A 15,869-nucleotide genomic window follows, 5' to 3' on the forward strand; every position below is an offset into this window, starting at 1 on the left:
TCATTTCATCTGATGCTTATTCCCTCTAATGTGTTCTTCATGTCAATCATTATCTTCATTGTGGCTTTTTTCAATTGTTTTTTATCTCCTCTTTCTTTATTTTCTATGTGTTCATTGAAGTTCTCACTGAGTTCACTTATTCTTCCCCTAAGTTTATTTAGAATCTTTATAACCAATGTTTCGAACTCTGCATCCGGTAGATTGCTTTTCTCTACTTTGTTTAGTTCTTTTACTGGAATTTTGTCTTGTTCTTTAATTTGGAACTTGTTTCTTTGTCTCCTCATTTTGGCTGACTCCCTGTACTTGTTTCTATCTATTAGGTGTTAAATTGTGTTTCTATTCCTCCTGGTCGTGACAAAGTGCCCTTATGTGGAAGATGTCCTGTGGGTCCCAGTGGTGCAGTTTCCATGATCACATGAGCTAGGTACTACAGGAATGTCTTCTCTGTGGTGTGTGTGTGCCCTCCTTTTGTAGTTGTGCCTTGATTGCTGTTGGGACATCACTGGTGGTTTGACCCTCAGGCTGACTCAGGCTGTAAGGTCTGACCATGGCTACAGCAGATGAGCTGTTGTGTGGGGGCTGACCCCACAGAACAGGAGTAGTTTTAGTGGGGTTCTGGTGCCATCTGAATCCATTCTTGTGGTGTGTTATTTGTGAAGCTTGTTGGGTGTTGCTCCGGTGTGGTCTGAGGCCAGCTACTGAGTGAATTTGTTCTGAAGCCTCTTGAGAGGGGCTCTAGTGCCAGCCAAGGCCATCCACAATTTTTCCTGGTTTGGGGCCTCTTGGAGGATTCAGAAAGTGATCTGCGATTGACTGTTGCTTGTGCTGGGCTTGGAAACACTTGAGAAAGGCTATGCTGTAAAGTGAGGCTGGCTGCCCTTGTATCAGGCTTAGGACACTTTGGTGAGCACCATGATGTGAGCTGAGGCCAGTTGCCACTTGTGTTGGACTTGTGGTCACTTAGTTGAAGCTATATTCCTGTCGAAGACTGGCCACCACATATGCCAGACTTGAGGTCTTCTATTAGGAGTTAAAATGCAATTTGAGACTGATTGCCATTTGTACTGCCTTGGGGCTGCTTAGCAAGAGCTACAAGTGACACCAAGACTGGCTGCTGCATGTTTGGGGTTTGTTGACCTTTGGGAGATTTGGGGAAAGTCTGCAGCACTAGCTGAGGCAGGATGCTTGTTGGAGGAGCCACAGAAAGACGCTCTGGCTGGGAGGATGAGTTGGGTGGGGAAGAGTCTCAGAGAATTATGATGGTGGGGTGAAAGGTGTTAGCCAGGTTAATGGAGAGCTCATATTTAATGCCCACATGCACCAGCCTGGGTAAATGGGTGGTGAACTCCACAAAGGAACAATGGCACCTACCGACGCTTCTTTCCCTGAAAAGAATTAACCCAAATCCCTTCCCTCTAGCTGTGTCCATGAAGTAGGTCAATTTAGTTCTTCCCAGTATGTTCCCGGTGCTTTTTCAGCTGCTGCTGCTGTGCTGGAGCTTAGAGTGAGTGGGTTTGTGAGCAAGTGAGTTTTTGCATGGTCCTTTTTTTGAGAAGCATCTTGGTTTTAAGTGCTTTGTCTTTCTAGGGCATAAACCCTTCTGAATTTTGCAACCAGATTTCAGGGGTGCTCCACTTCCTGGCACTGTGTGGGGCTGGGACCCTGTGCTCCTCAGGGGAGACCTCTGCGGCAGAGATACCCCTCCTGATTCTATTTTTTTTTAATTTTCCTTAAATTTTATTTTTAAAGTAAAATATACTTCAAGAATGCTATTTTTAATAGTTTTATAAACTTCCATAAAAGTGGTGTTAAATTTGTTTCACAGTCCTTATTGTTTTTTATTATATTTTTAATTAAATTTATTGGGGTAACATTAGTTAATAACATTATGTAAATCTCAGGTGTAATGTTGTAATAACTCATGTGTATATTGGATTTTGTGTTCACCACCAAAGACTAAGTTCTTTCCATCACCATATATTTGACTCCCTTTACCCTTTCATCCTCTCACACGCTCCTCCCCTCTGGTAAGCACAATGCTGTTATCTGGGTCTTTGAGTTCGTTTGTTTTCTTTGTTCATTTTTTTGTTTTTTGTTTTATATCCCACATATGAGTGACAACATATAGTTCTTGGCGTTTTCCAGCTGACTTATTTTGCTTAGCATTAGGATCTCAGGATCTATTCATATTGTTAGAAATGGCAATATTTTATCTTTGTTTTTTTAGTTTTTACTTTTTATTTTTTATTTTTTTATTGTATGTATCTACCACATTTTCTTTATCCAGTTGTTCCATGTCTGAGTTATCATGAGTCATGCTGCAATGAACATAGGAGTGAGTACATATATCTTTATGAAAAACAGTTTTCAAAATTTTGGGGTAGATAGCTAAAAGAGGGATTGGTGGGTCATATTCCTTTTTGAGGACCCTCCGTACAACTTGCCATAGATACTAAACTGATTCACTAATTTACATTCCCACCAGCAGTGTACAAGGATTCCCTTTCCTACACATTCTCTTGTGTTATTTTTTATCTTATTGTTAATAGCCATTCTAACAGGTGTGACGTAGTATGTGAGAAGTATTGCATTGCAGTTTGACTTGTATTTCTCTTATAGCTATTGAAGTTGAGCACCTTTTTATTTATCAGTTGGCCGTCTGTATTTATTCATGGGAAAAGTTTCCATTCAGATCCTTTGCCCAGTTTTTAATTGGATTGTTTTTTTTTTTGTTGTTGTTGTTGTTGTTGTTGAGTTGTATGAGTTCTTTATATATTTTGGATATTAGCCTCTTATCAGAGTAATCATTTGCAAATATCTTCTCACATTTGGTTGGTTGCCCGTGTGTTTTGTTGGTGGTTTCTAAGCTGAACAGAAGCTTTTTAGTTTTATGTAGTCCTGGTCATTTATTTTTGCTTTTACTTCTCTTGCCTTTGGACTCAAAATATAGGTCCATAATTTAGTATCTATGTTTTATCCTATGTATTTTATTTGTTCAGGTTTTTTATCCATTTTGAGTTAATTGTTGCATACATAGTTAGTCTAATTTCATTCTTTTGTGTGTGACTTTCCATTTTCCCAACACTATTTATTGAAGAGACTTCCTTTCACCATGGCATGTTTTGGGCTCCTTTGTCAAAAATTGGTTGTCCATATATGTGTGGATTTATTTCTGGGCTCTCAATTTTGTTCCATTTGTCTGGGTGTGTATTTTTCTGCCAATATACCATAGTGGTTGGAGTATTGTTTTGTAATATAATTTGAAGTCAGTGAGTGTGATTCCTCCACTTTTGTTCTTTTTTACTCAGGAGTGCTTTGGCTATTCAGGATCTTCTGTGGTTCCATGAAATTTGAGGATTTTTGTTCTATTTCACTGAGAAATACCAGTGGGATTTTGATGGGAATTACATTAAATTTGTGTTAATTCTTTGAATTCATGAACATGGAATATCTTTCCATTTTTTTTGTGTGTCTTCTTCAATTACTTTCAACAATGTCATGTACTTTTCTGTGTATAGGTCCTTCATTTCCTTTATTAAGTTTATTCCTACATATTTTATCATTTTTGTTGCAATTAAAATTGGGATTGTTTTCTGATATCTCGTTGTTAGTGTATAGGAATGCAGCAGATTTTGTACATTGATTTTGTGTCCTGCATCTTTACTCTATTTTCTATTGTTTCTTAAAATCTTTTGGTGAAGTATTTAGGGTTTTTTTAATATATAGAATTATGTAATCTATAAATAGTGACACTTTTGTTTTTTTTATTCCCAGTTGGTTGCCTTTTATTTCCTTCTCTTGCCTGACTGCTCTGTCTGGGACTTCCAGTTCTATGTTGAAAAACAATGACAAAAGTGGGCATCCTTGTCGTGTTCCTGATCACAGAGAAAAAGCTTTCAGTTTTTTCACCATTAATATACTAGCTGAGGTGTTATCAAATATCACCTATATTATGTTGAAATGCTTTCATTCTATACCAATTTATTTAAGTATTTTAATCACAAACGGATGTTGTATTACGTCTAATTCTGTTTCTTCATCTATTGATATGATCATATGGTTTTTATCTTTTATTTTATTAATGTGCTATATCACATTAATTAATTTGTGTATGTTGAAAACATCATACCTTTTTATCTTGAAATCTATTCTCTTGTATAAGTACAGCTATGTTTATTTGCATCCATAAAATGAACCCCACTTGATTGTGACATATTATTTTGTAACGTATTGCATATTTGAATAGCTAGTATTTTGTTTAAGATTTTTGGATCTGTGTTCATCAGTAATATTTGCCTGTAATTTATTATTTATTTATTTGTTTGTTTGTTAGTTTATTTTATGTCTGTGTGTTGTCCTTGACAGGTTTTGGTATCAAAACAGTGTTAGTAAACCAAGTTAGTAAATTCTTTTTGAAGTTAGAAAGAGTTTGAGGAAAATAGGTATTAAATCTTGGAACGTTTGTTAGAACTCACTAGTGAAGTCATCTGGTCCTGGATCTTTTTGAAGGGAAGAATTTTTATTAATGTTTCTCTTTCTTTATTTTTAATCAGTCTATTTAAGTATTAAGGTTCAGTCCAGAAAGGTTATATATTTCTAAGAATATGTCCACTTTTACTAGGTTATCAAATTTGGTGGTGTTCAGCCTTTCATAGTATTCCTATATAGTCCTTCGTATTTGTGTTGTGTCACTTGTTACTTGTTCTCTTTCATTTCTGATTTTATTTGAGTCTTTTCCCTTTTTTCTCTAGTTAATATAGTCACAGGTTTGTCCATTTTGTTTATCTTTTTAAAGAATCAGCTCTTGTTTTATTAATTTTTGTATTGTCTTTTTATCTTTAATTTGTATTATATACTTTCTTCTTCTGACTTTGGGCTTTATTTATTTCCTTTTTCTCATTCTTTAACATGAAATGTTAGATTGTTTTTATGAAATTTTTTCTTTGTTTCTTGAGGTAGGCATGTATTGCTATAAACTTCCCTCTTAGTACCACTTTACTTCATCCCATATTTTTTGTTATGTCATATTGTCTTATTTTTCTCTATGTATCTTTTGATTTCTTCTTGTATTTCTTCTTTGACCCAACAGTTGTTTATTAACATGTTGTTTAATCTTCACCTATTCGTGGTTTTCCCAGCTTTCTTCTTGTAGTTAATTTCCAGTTTCAAACCATTGTGGTCAGAATATATGTTTTATGATTTCAATCTTCTTAAATTTATTGAGACTAGTTTTGTGCCCCACGATATGGTCTATCCTTAAGAATGTTTCATGTGCACTTGAGAAGAATGTATATTCTATTTTGGGGGGATAGAATGTTCTGCAAATATCGATTATGTCCACTTGATTTAATGTCTCATTTGAGAGTGATATTTCCTTATTGACTTTCTGCTTGGATGATCTATCTATTCTTGTCAATAGGGTATTCACTTTCCATACTATAGTTTTATTTTTGTTAGTTTCTCCCTTTAGGTCTGTTAATAATTGTTTTATATATTTTTGTGCTCTTAATATTGGGTACATATATTTATATGTTCTGTTTTCATTATTAATTCCCCCTTTATCATTATAAAATGTTCATCTTTGTCACTTGTTACCTTTTTATCTTGAAAAATATTGTGTAACACAGTTATACCCACTTTTCTCTTCTTGCCATTTGTTTGGAGTATCATCTTCCACCCCTTCACTTTGAGCCTATGTTTGTTTTTGTAGCTGAGATGGTTTCCTGAAGGCAATATATATTTCATTTTTTTAAAATCCATCCTATTATTGTGTGTATTTTGATTGGTGAATCAGTCAATTTAACTTTTGGGTGATTGTTGATATATTAGGACTTACTACAGCCATTTTGTCTTTTATATTCTGGTTGCTGTGTATCTCCATTGTTTATTTTCCCTTTTGTTTCTATTTGCTATTTTAATTTGGTGGTATTCTATGATTTTTATTCTGTTTTCTTGTTCTTATGTTATTTGTCTCAGTTCTAGATTTTTGTTTTGTGGCTATCATTAGGTTTATGTAAAAATATATATATTAATATATACAATAGTGTTTATTTTTCTGATTGTATCTTATCTACATTCACCTGTGCAAATGATGTCCTTTCTTCCCCTCCTCCTTTATGCTTTTGTTATAAATTATCTCATTTCATGCTGTGCACTTGTTTCCAAATTGCAGAAGGCTATAGCTTTTTAAAAATGTTTTTACGCCCTTCAACTTTTATATTATAATTGTTTAATCCCCTTTCTGAAATAGAGTTGCAGTTTCCTGCTTCTGTCTGTCTGTCATATTACTCATAGTTTTGAATGCTTTTGACTTTTGTTTCACATAGAACTCCATTCAACATTTTTTTGTAATGCAGGTCTATGGTCATAAATTCCCACAGCTTTTATTTGTCTGGAAAAGCCTTTATTTCTCCTTCATATCTAAAAGATAACTATTACTGGATATATTACACTTAATTGGTGATTTCTCTTTCAATATTTTGAATATTTGATTCTACTCTCTCACAGCTTTTAAGGTTTCTGCTGAGAAACCCAATGATAATCTAATGGGGTTTCCTTTATATGTTACAGTCTCCACCCCCCCCAACCCTGGCTACCCTGAGAATTCTTTCTTTGTCATTATTTTTTGAAAGTTTACATACAATATGTCTTGGAAAAGGTCTTTTTGCATTGAGATAATTAAGTGTTCTGTTAACTTCCTGAATTTGAGTGCCCAGCTCTTTGCATAGGTTTGTGAAGTTCTCATTGATTATTTGTTTGAATACGGTCTCTGTTATCTTGTCCCTTTCTTCTCCTTTTGGTATACCCATTATTCTTATATTGCTCTTTCTAACAGAGTCAGATAGTTCTCATAGAGTTATTTATCATCCTCATCATCATCACCATTGTCATCATTTTTAACGCTCATTTCTTGTTTCACCTAAGTCATTTCTAGATTTTTACCTTCAAGATCACCAATTCTCTTTTCCATTTGGTCTGCTCTATTTCCTCAGCTCTCTAATTCATTTTTTCATCTCATTTATTGAATTCTTTACCTCCAGAAATTTTGTGGGTTTTTTTTTGTTTGTTTGCTTGTGGGCTTTTTTTTTTTTTTTAATAGTTCCACTCTCCTTGGTAGAGTACTCCTTTTATTCCTGAGTTGATTTTATTCTTGATATCATTGAACTTTTTTCTTTCCTCGTATTTTGTTGAGTTTTTTCAGAACTACAGTCTTGAATAATCTGACATTTAAATCACAGTCTTCTGTGTCTTTGAGCTTGTTTCCTGGAGGCTTTCATTGTCTTTCTGAACTACCTTTTCAGTTTGGCTATTCATATTATGTGATGGATTATTTCTCTGCCTTGGCATCCGAGGTATTGAAATCTTTTTTGGGTACTGTTTTACTTTTAACAATTTAGCAAGTTGATAAATAGAGGTCTGTGTTTTCCAGTAGATGATGTTATAGCACAGGTTTTTGTTTTTTCATACCTGCACTACCAGGCTGTCCAGGGTCTTGGTGGGGCAGTTTCACCTAGTTAACAAATGCCCAATATTCCTCAAGGAAGTGAGTATCCCCTCTCTGATCAGGTCACCTCAGTCTCAGGTGAGATGTGGAGGATGATGGGACTCTTGGCTTGTGGGTTCTAAGACTGCCTCTTTGAATCCAGAGGCTGCTTGCAGCACTGTACTATCTGAGATATCCCAGCTGCCTTTACTGGGCTCTGCTGTGATGGGTGAAGAGAAGGTGGGTGGGGAGAGATGGGTATTTGCATGCAGCTTTGTTTTTTCCTCTGAGTTTAGTTGCAATGTATATGACCACTCAGGCTGGAATGCTGCCTCTGCCCCTTGGCCCTCTCCGGGCTGCTGAGTGAGCGGTGCAACCCGACCTTCCACTGCTTCTGTGACTCTTATTTCTGTCCTTCCCCAATCCTGCTTCCCCTGGTCACTTCAAGATGCCCACCTTCAGATGTCTTAATCTATGTACCTCTCCGACATGTTTGTGTGGTGAGCAGGGAATCCATTGTTGAATGATAGTTGTTCCACTTGTTATAACTTTAAGGGACAAATCCAAAAAGTCTTCTCACTCTGCCATGATGCTTATGTCAGTCTCCCTCCCTCTTATTAATCATCGCATTGTGGGTGTGGGATCTGCCCATTCTGCCCCTCGCAAGCAGTCTTAATGTGGCTTCTCCTTGAGACCCTTCACGGTAGGATTTCTGGTCAGCAAGTCTTCAGGTCATTCTCAATTATGGTTGTTCTACAACTTAGTTGTGAAAACTGGGGACCAGCGACAGGGATCCTGATTGGCAGAGGCAGAGGATAGGGAAAGCCATATTTGAGCACTTGGATGCTTTTATTTTTGTAATTAATATTCTTTAATTACATTAACTTGAGGTGGGCTATATTGTACCCATTTTACAGGGAGAGGAAAACTGAGGCTGGTCAGAGGTGGTGACTGCAGGAAGATGGGGTTGAGGATAACACTTGAGAGACCAGCTGTGTGCTGGGTCCCTTCACCTTTTTCATCCCATAGTAGTTCCCTGAGGAAGGCTGTGGTCCCTATAGAGTAGATGGGGAAGTTGTTTCAAGAGATAACAATGAGAGGAAAAAATAACATCTTTGAGGACCTATGACACGTTCTTCCCCAAACCCCTCTTTATAATTGCAGGAAAGGATCCGAGTTCTCTCTCTTACTGACCTTATGACCTTGAGCTGTTTCTTCGCCTCTCAGTGCCTCAGTTTCCCCATCAGAGAAATGGAGATGCTGATCATCCCCATCTCATTGGTTTTTGAGATCGTTTTGTGAGTTAAAACTCAGAGAGCTGTTCTAAGAGCAGAAAACAGCAGGGCCACAATAGGTGTGATTACCACTATTTAGTCCTCATTTCACCCATGAGGAGACTGAAGGTCCAGAGGCCAGAATAACATTTTATTCTCTTCTTTAGTACTCCTAGTACCCTCTGTTGGTTTTGTCCCATTTCCAGGGTTGGGGAAACTGAGGCTCAGAGAGATTAAACGATTTGGTGAGGCATTGTTTGTTTAATCACTGGGCTGGACACTATCTCCCACATCATTTTATTGATTTCACTGCCCGAAATTTACAGAGAGGACAGTTGAGGCCTAGAAAGCTTGAGCGGGATTTGAACCCTGGAGTCCTCAGACCTCTCGGCAGCAGGCCTGACCTTCAGGCGCCTGACCGTTACCCGCCAGAAGCCGAGGAGCCCTGGTGCCTCAGCTCACGCCCACCTAGCAACTGGCTCATCCCCGCTTCCCCCATCCTCCTGTCCAGGGCCTTGCGGCTCCATCACCCCCCACCCCCCAAAAAAAGTACTTTATGCAGAGAATATGCAAATCTAGGAAGCACTAAAATACAGTATGTATAAGTTAAGCAAGTCTAAAAGTCATTCTAAAAACCTATACCGTTCCATTGTAGTCAGAAATATTATTTCAGAGTCTAGTTCTTCTTCCTTCCTTTTTAATGAAACCAACCACATATTAATTTGATTGATTAATATAGTGTAACAACTTTCCCCATGTCCATTTAAAAAGAGCACATCCTCATAATTTGTGTTGAAGTGATACTATCATCTTTTGTAACTATCATCTTTTTTTTTCCCTTTGGCTCTGTTGTCCTTTAATATCTGGTTATCTGAGATATGTTAATTATTCTTTCATGTCAGTCTACATGTTAAATATTAGATATTTTTCTGTACACAATGCCATGGTCTACAAGGTAATTTTGTTTCCTGAGTTGATACAATCATTCTATGTGCTTTCTTTCATATCCTCCAAAAAGAGCATGCTAATATAAATCACTAAAGAACCAGGAACTATTTTCCCAAATTTGATAAATCAAAATGAAAACGAATAAAAAAATCCAAAATTTTAGATAGCACATTCAATAGAAATATGGATTTTTCTTTGCCAGAAAAAAAAAACAAGCACATGCCAATAATGTAAAATATATGACAGCCTATTAAGAATGTGTGTTAGAAAAAGAATACCTTATAAAACACTGTTCTATTACTGTAGAAACTAATATTCAAAAACTCCTCATAAAATGTAAAATAAAATAAGTACAACATTAAAGCTAGCATACATATCATATAGATATTGCTAAACATTTTGTAAACAAATTAACTGAGAATCTTGAATCTTGAAATTTGCATTTCTGTGATATATTATTTTGATTCACATAATAGTTTACAATGTTTCTTTCAATTTTGGAAATGGCAAGGACATTATCTTTGAAACAATTAGTTACTTCTGCTTAAGTGTATCAGATTTGTGAATGTAAATGTGTATTTACATTATACACTATATAAACATTCAATTTATATACTTATCATTGCTTTGGAGTACTGTGTAAATCCAAATCTGTGTTACATGTTAATAGCTCAGTTTACCATTGAAATAAATTATGGAGAGACAAAGAGAGATAAAATAAAGCAGGCAAGGTGAGGATAAAGGATACTCCAATTTCTAAGTGAAGAATAGGCTGAAAGGTGTCAAGGATAGAGGCAAGGTTAAGAAAAACATTGCATAAACTTCCGGTTATAATAATTAGAAATAAATGAAAAATTAACATTTGAATATCAATCAATAAACAAGAAAGAGTCTGTGGATTATTAAAATAGACACAGTGTTAAATATTACCACACAATATTTGAAACAAGGTTAACATGTTATTTATTTAAACAAAAGGAAGTTATAATGTTTAAATATAGTCTTCTAAAACAGTATACTTCTAGTTTTTTATGAGTATTTTGGTTGAAGAGTTGTTTTGGGGGCTCGTTGTACAGTGGCAGAAGAAAACTGATGTAAGCTTTGGGAGAACTGTTGTTTGGTGAAACTGTTATTGATTGTTTAGTTTCAGAAGATTGTTTACAAGAAAGAGTCTACCGCTGAATGGCTTGCCTTCACAAGTTTGAGCATGACATTGGTTCGTATTCAGAGTCATGATGTGTACTGAAACAAGTTTGTTATTGACTAATTAAATTTAGGGAAGTTGTCTTTGGTTGATATATTAAAACTAATTCTTTTGGTTTTTATTGATTTGTCTATAAAGCAAAACTGTTTTTTTTCTGGAAATGTGATAATATACAAAGTGCATTCAAAAAAAAAAAAAAAAGAAAACACAAACAAAAAACTGGTAAAGAATAGAAAGAAACTTCCCAACATGATAGTATCATAAACAATGTCAAATTAATATGATACTTAATAGTAAAATATTGATACGTCAAAATGTGTTTGAAAAAGAATACCTTCTAAAGCACTGTTCTATTACCTTAGAAATAAGAATAAGATGATGAAGACTGCTTCTATTCAATATTGCATGTTAAATTCAAGCCAGTGTAATAAATCTAGAGAAAAAGAAAAATACATATTTGCAAACACACATATATATGTGTGTATATATGTGTGTGTGTATGTGTGTGTACTGTATATTCCTTCATATGTGTTTGTGTGTATAGGTATTATATTAAAATATCATTGAAGGAAATTAAAGAAAACTCAAGTAATTGGAAGGATGCACCATATAGCTACATGGGATTACTCAATTAATGTACATAATGCAAAGATGATTGTTATCCGGAAATGATCTACATAGCCAACTCAAACTCTATCAATAAGTCCAGGGAGATTTTTTTTGCAGAATCAAATATCTTATGTATACATGTACATATGTTAATGCAAAATTTCTGCACAGACAAACATGAGGTTGAGTAAAAGTAAAACAAAAGATTGATGAGTTACAACAGGAAATATCAAAGTGTATTTTAATTCTGTGATTATTAGAACAGTACATTAGTAGTGTAAGGAATAAAAGGAAATGTTTATTAGAAAGCCTAAGCAGCATATTTGAGCTTCAAATTTACGAATTTGAAGATAAGCCGGTTTAGATATTTTAGTCTGAGGAAAGAAAGAGTGAAGAAAAGTATAGGCTTCTAAGGCACCACCAAGTACCAACATACACATAATGGAATCACAAAAAGACAACAGAGAGAGAAATATGCGGAAAGAGTATTTGAAGAAATAATGTCCAAATGCTTCCAATATTTGATAAAAAAAATATTAATCTACATAGTCAAAAAACTCAGAGTGTTCCATACCTCTGGAACATCATAGTCAGACTGTTGAAAGACAGATAATGAGTTCATAGCAAAAGCTGCAAGAGTTCATTACCACTACACTGACCTTGCAAGAAATATTAAAGGGCTTTTGTTAAGCTGAAAACAAAGGGTGCTCATTAGTAAGAACAACAACAACAATAAAAACAATATAGAGAAATAAATCTCACCTGTAAATGTAAATACCAGGGGTGACAAAAAATGAACACAAGTGGATGCTTTGGACAACATTGCTCAAGCAGTAGTTCACCATAATCAGAAGTGTCTGGACGTTGATGGTAACCACTTTGGGCATCTCTTGTAATTACAGAAGTGAAATGTGACGTGTAGTCATCTTTTGATGCTGGTATATATTATTACAATTTTAATAGTTTTCTCCTTTTTAAAATGTGTATACATTTTTTTGGCACCCTCTGTATATAGTCAAGGTAGTGTATTAATCACTTATAAAATGAGTATGCAAGTTAAAAGACAAAAGTAGTAAAACTATCTGAAACTGCAATAATTATTTAAGGGACACACAAGATAAAAGCATGTAAAATGAGACATCAAAAACATAAAACATGGGGAGGGAGAGTAAAAATGTAGAGCTTTAGAATACCTTCATACTTTAGTTGTTATCAACTTAAAATAGACTTTTCTAAATATATTACATTATATGTAAGACTCAAGTTAACACGAGACAATACCTATAGTAGATACACAAAAGACAATGAGAAAACAATCTCAGAATACGACAAAAGTCATCAAACCACAAAGGAAGAAAGGAACAGAGGAACTACAAAACAGCCAGTAAACAAATAACAAATTGACAATAAGCACATCTATCAATTATTACTTTAAATGCAAACAGACTGATTTCTGATTTCTCCAGTCAAAAAAGTAGAGTGGCTGAATGGATTAAAAATAAAACAATACTCATCTATGTGCTGCCTACAAGAGATTCACTTTAGATATAAGGACACACACAGACTGAAAGTGAAGGGATACAAAAATATTTTCATGCAAGTAAAGTGCATAGATTTATAACAGACAAAATGAACTTTAAAAGAAAGCCTGTAATAAAAGACAAAGAAGGGTATTACATAATGATAAAGGGGTTAGTCCAACAAGAGGATATAGCATTTGTAAATATTTATGCACCCAACATAGGAGCACCTAAATATATACAGAAATATTTACAGACCAAAATGAAGAAATAGGCAACATTATAATATTAAGTAGGAATCTTAATACCACACTTTCATCAATGGATGTTATTCAGACAAAAAGTCAATAAGGAAATATAGATCTTAAACAAGTTAGACTAGAATGACTTTATATGTCCTACAAAACTCTCTATCCAAAAGTAGCAGAGCACAGATTCTTCTCATAGGCACATGAAACATTCTCCAGGACATATTATATGTTAGGCCACAAAACAACTCTTAAAAATTTAAGGAGATTGAAATATGTTACGTATTAAGCATCTTTTCTGACCCAAAATAAATTACAATAAGAAAACTGGAATATTAATAAATATTTAGAGATAAAAAACATCTGCTGAAAAATGAAGATATCAAAAGAGAAGTCAAAAAAATACCTTGAGACAAATGAAAATGGAATTGCAACATAATAAAACTTAGAACTGCATTGTCTGCATCCCATAAGAGTGAAGTTCATAGTGATAAATGGCTAACTCAAGAAACCAGAAAACTCTCAAATAAACAACCTAACTTTAAACCTCAAGAAACTAGAAAAAAAAGAACAAACAAACCATAAAGCTAGTAAAAGGAAGGAAATGACAAAGATCAGAGAGAAAAAAAATAGAAACTTAAATACAATACAAAAGATCAATGAATCCAAGAGCTGGTACTTTGGGGGAAAAAAAAAAAAATATATATATATATATATATATATTTTTTTTTTTCTTAATTGACAAACATTTAGTTAGACTGACGGGGGATGGGAAGAGAAACTACTCAAATTAGTAAAATTCAAAATTTAAGAAGACATGTTACAGCTGATACCACAGGAATACAAAGAATCATTAAAAACTACTATGAACTAAAAACTACTATGAATTATAAACTAACAAATTGGACAACTAGAAGAAAGGGATACATTCCTAGAAATAAACAATCTTCCAAGGCTGAATCATGAAGAAATAGAAAATCTGAATATACCAAATATATTGTAAGAGTAAGAAGGTTGAATCAGTAATCAAAAACCTCTTGACAAACAAAAGTCCAAGATCACACAACTTTACTAGCGATTTCTACAAAACATTCAAAGCTATCCTTCTCAAATTCTTTCTAAAATAAAGGAGAAGGAACCACTTCTGAACTCATTTTATGAGCCTAGCATCACCTTGATACCACACCAGACAAAGACACCACAAGAAAAGAGAATTATAGACCAATATCCCTGATGATCATACATGCAGAAATGCTCAATAAAATATTAGCAGGATACAAATAAGTATGTGAAAATTTGTTGTATTCCTATACATTAATGAACTATCAGAAAGAGATATTAAGAAAATAATTCCGTTTACAATCACATTAAAAATAAATACTTAGGAATAATTTAACTAATGAGGTAAAAGACCTGTGCTCTAAAAGCTACAAAACATTGATGAAGGAAGCTGAAGAATACACAAATACATAACATATTTCATGCTCATTGATTGGAAGAATATTGTTAAATATCCATATTATCTTAAGCAATCTACAGATTCAATGCAATCCCTAAAAAATAAAAATACCAATGGCATTTTTCACCAAGTAGAACAAACAATCTTAAAAATTTGTATGGAACCATAAGAAACCCCAAATAACCAAAGTGATCTTTAAAAAAAGAACAAAGCTAGAAGCATCACAGTGGAGACTGCAAGCTAATTGATTTAATATTATAAAGACATAGTAATATAAACAATATGGTATTGGCATAAACACACACACACACATATCAGTGGAACAGAACAGAAAGTCAGAAATAAAGCCACTCACGAATGGTTTAATCAATTTACAACAAAGCAACCAAGAGTATATAATGGGAAAAGTGCAGCATCAAAAATAAATGCTGTTGACAAGACTGAACAGCCACATGCAAAATAATGAAACTAAAATACTATCTTATACCATATACGAAGATAAACTCAAAATAAATTAAAGACTTCAGTGTATGACCTGAAACCATAGAATTCCTAGAAGAAAACATAAGTGGTAAGCTTGATGTAGGTCTTGGACATTACGTTTTGGGATGTGATATTAAAGGCAAAGGCAGAAAAAGTAAACAAGTGGGGCAACATTAAATTAAAATCCTTCCAGTGAGTCAGGATCCATATAGGGATGGTGGCTCCCATCCCCTTTAGCTCTCACCTGGAAGCCACACAACTCAGTCTTTCTCCATATGTCTCTAGTGACTCTTGAGTAGCTGCACCTCCCCCAGACCAAGGAAAGAAGTTTTATGTTTCACCTTTCCATCCTTGTTCTTGTCCTGCCTGAAATACTCAAACATCCATTCATACTACAGAATTTGGCATTCTGCAAGTAAGATTTAAAGCAGCATGAATACTTGGGCAGAGATAAACCCACACAAATATAGTCCACTGATCTTTGACAAAGGAGCAAAGACAATACAATGGAGAAAATTATCTTGGGTTGACAATAACAGTGTAGATACAACAGCAGAGTCGCAAATCATGAAAGAATTAAAAAAGTTGAAATTTATTAAAACTAAAAATTTCTGTTATGAGAAAAATGTTGTCAAGGGAAT

Source organism: Rhinolophus ferrumequinum, chromosome 2 (assembly GCF_004115265.2).
Source record: "Rhinolophus ferrumequinum isolate MPI-CBG mRhiFer1 chromosome 2, mRhiFer1_v1.p, whole genome shotgun sequence".
Classification (NCBI taxonomy): domain Eukaryota; kingdom Metazoa; phylum Chordata; class Mammalia; order Chiroptera; family Rhinolophidae; genus Rhinolophus; species Rhinolophus ferrumequinum.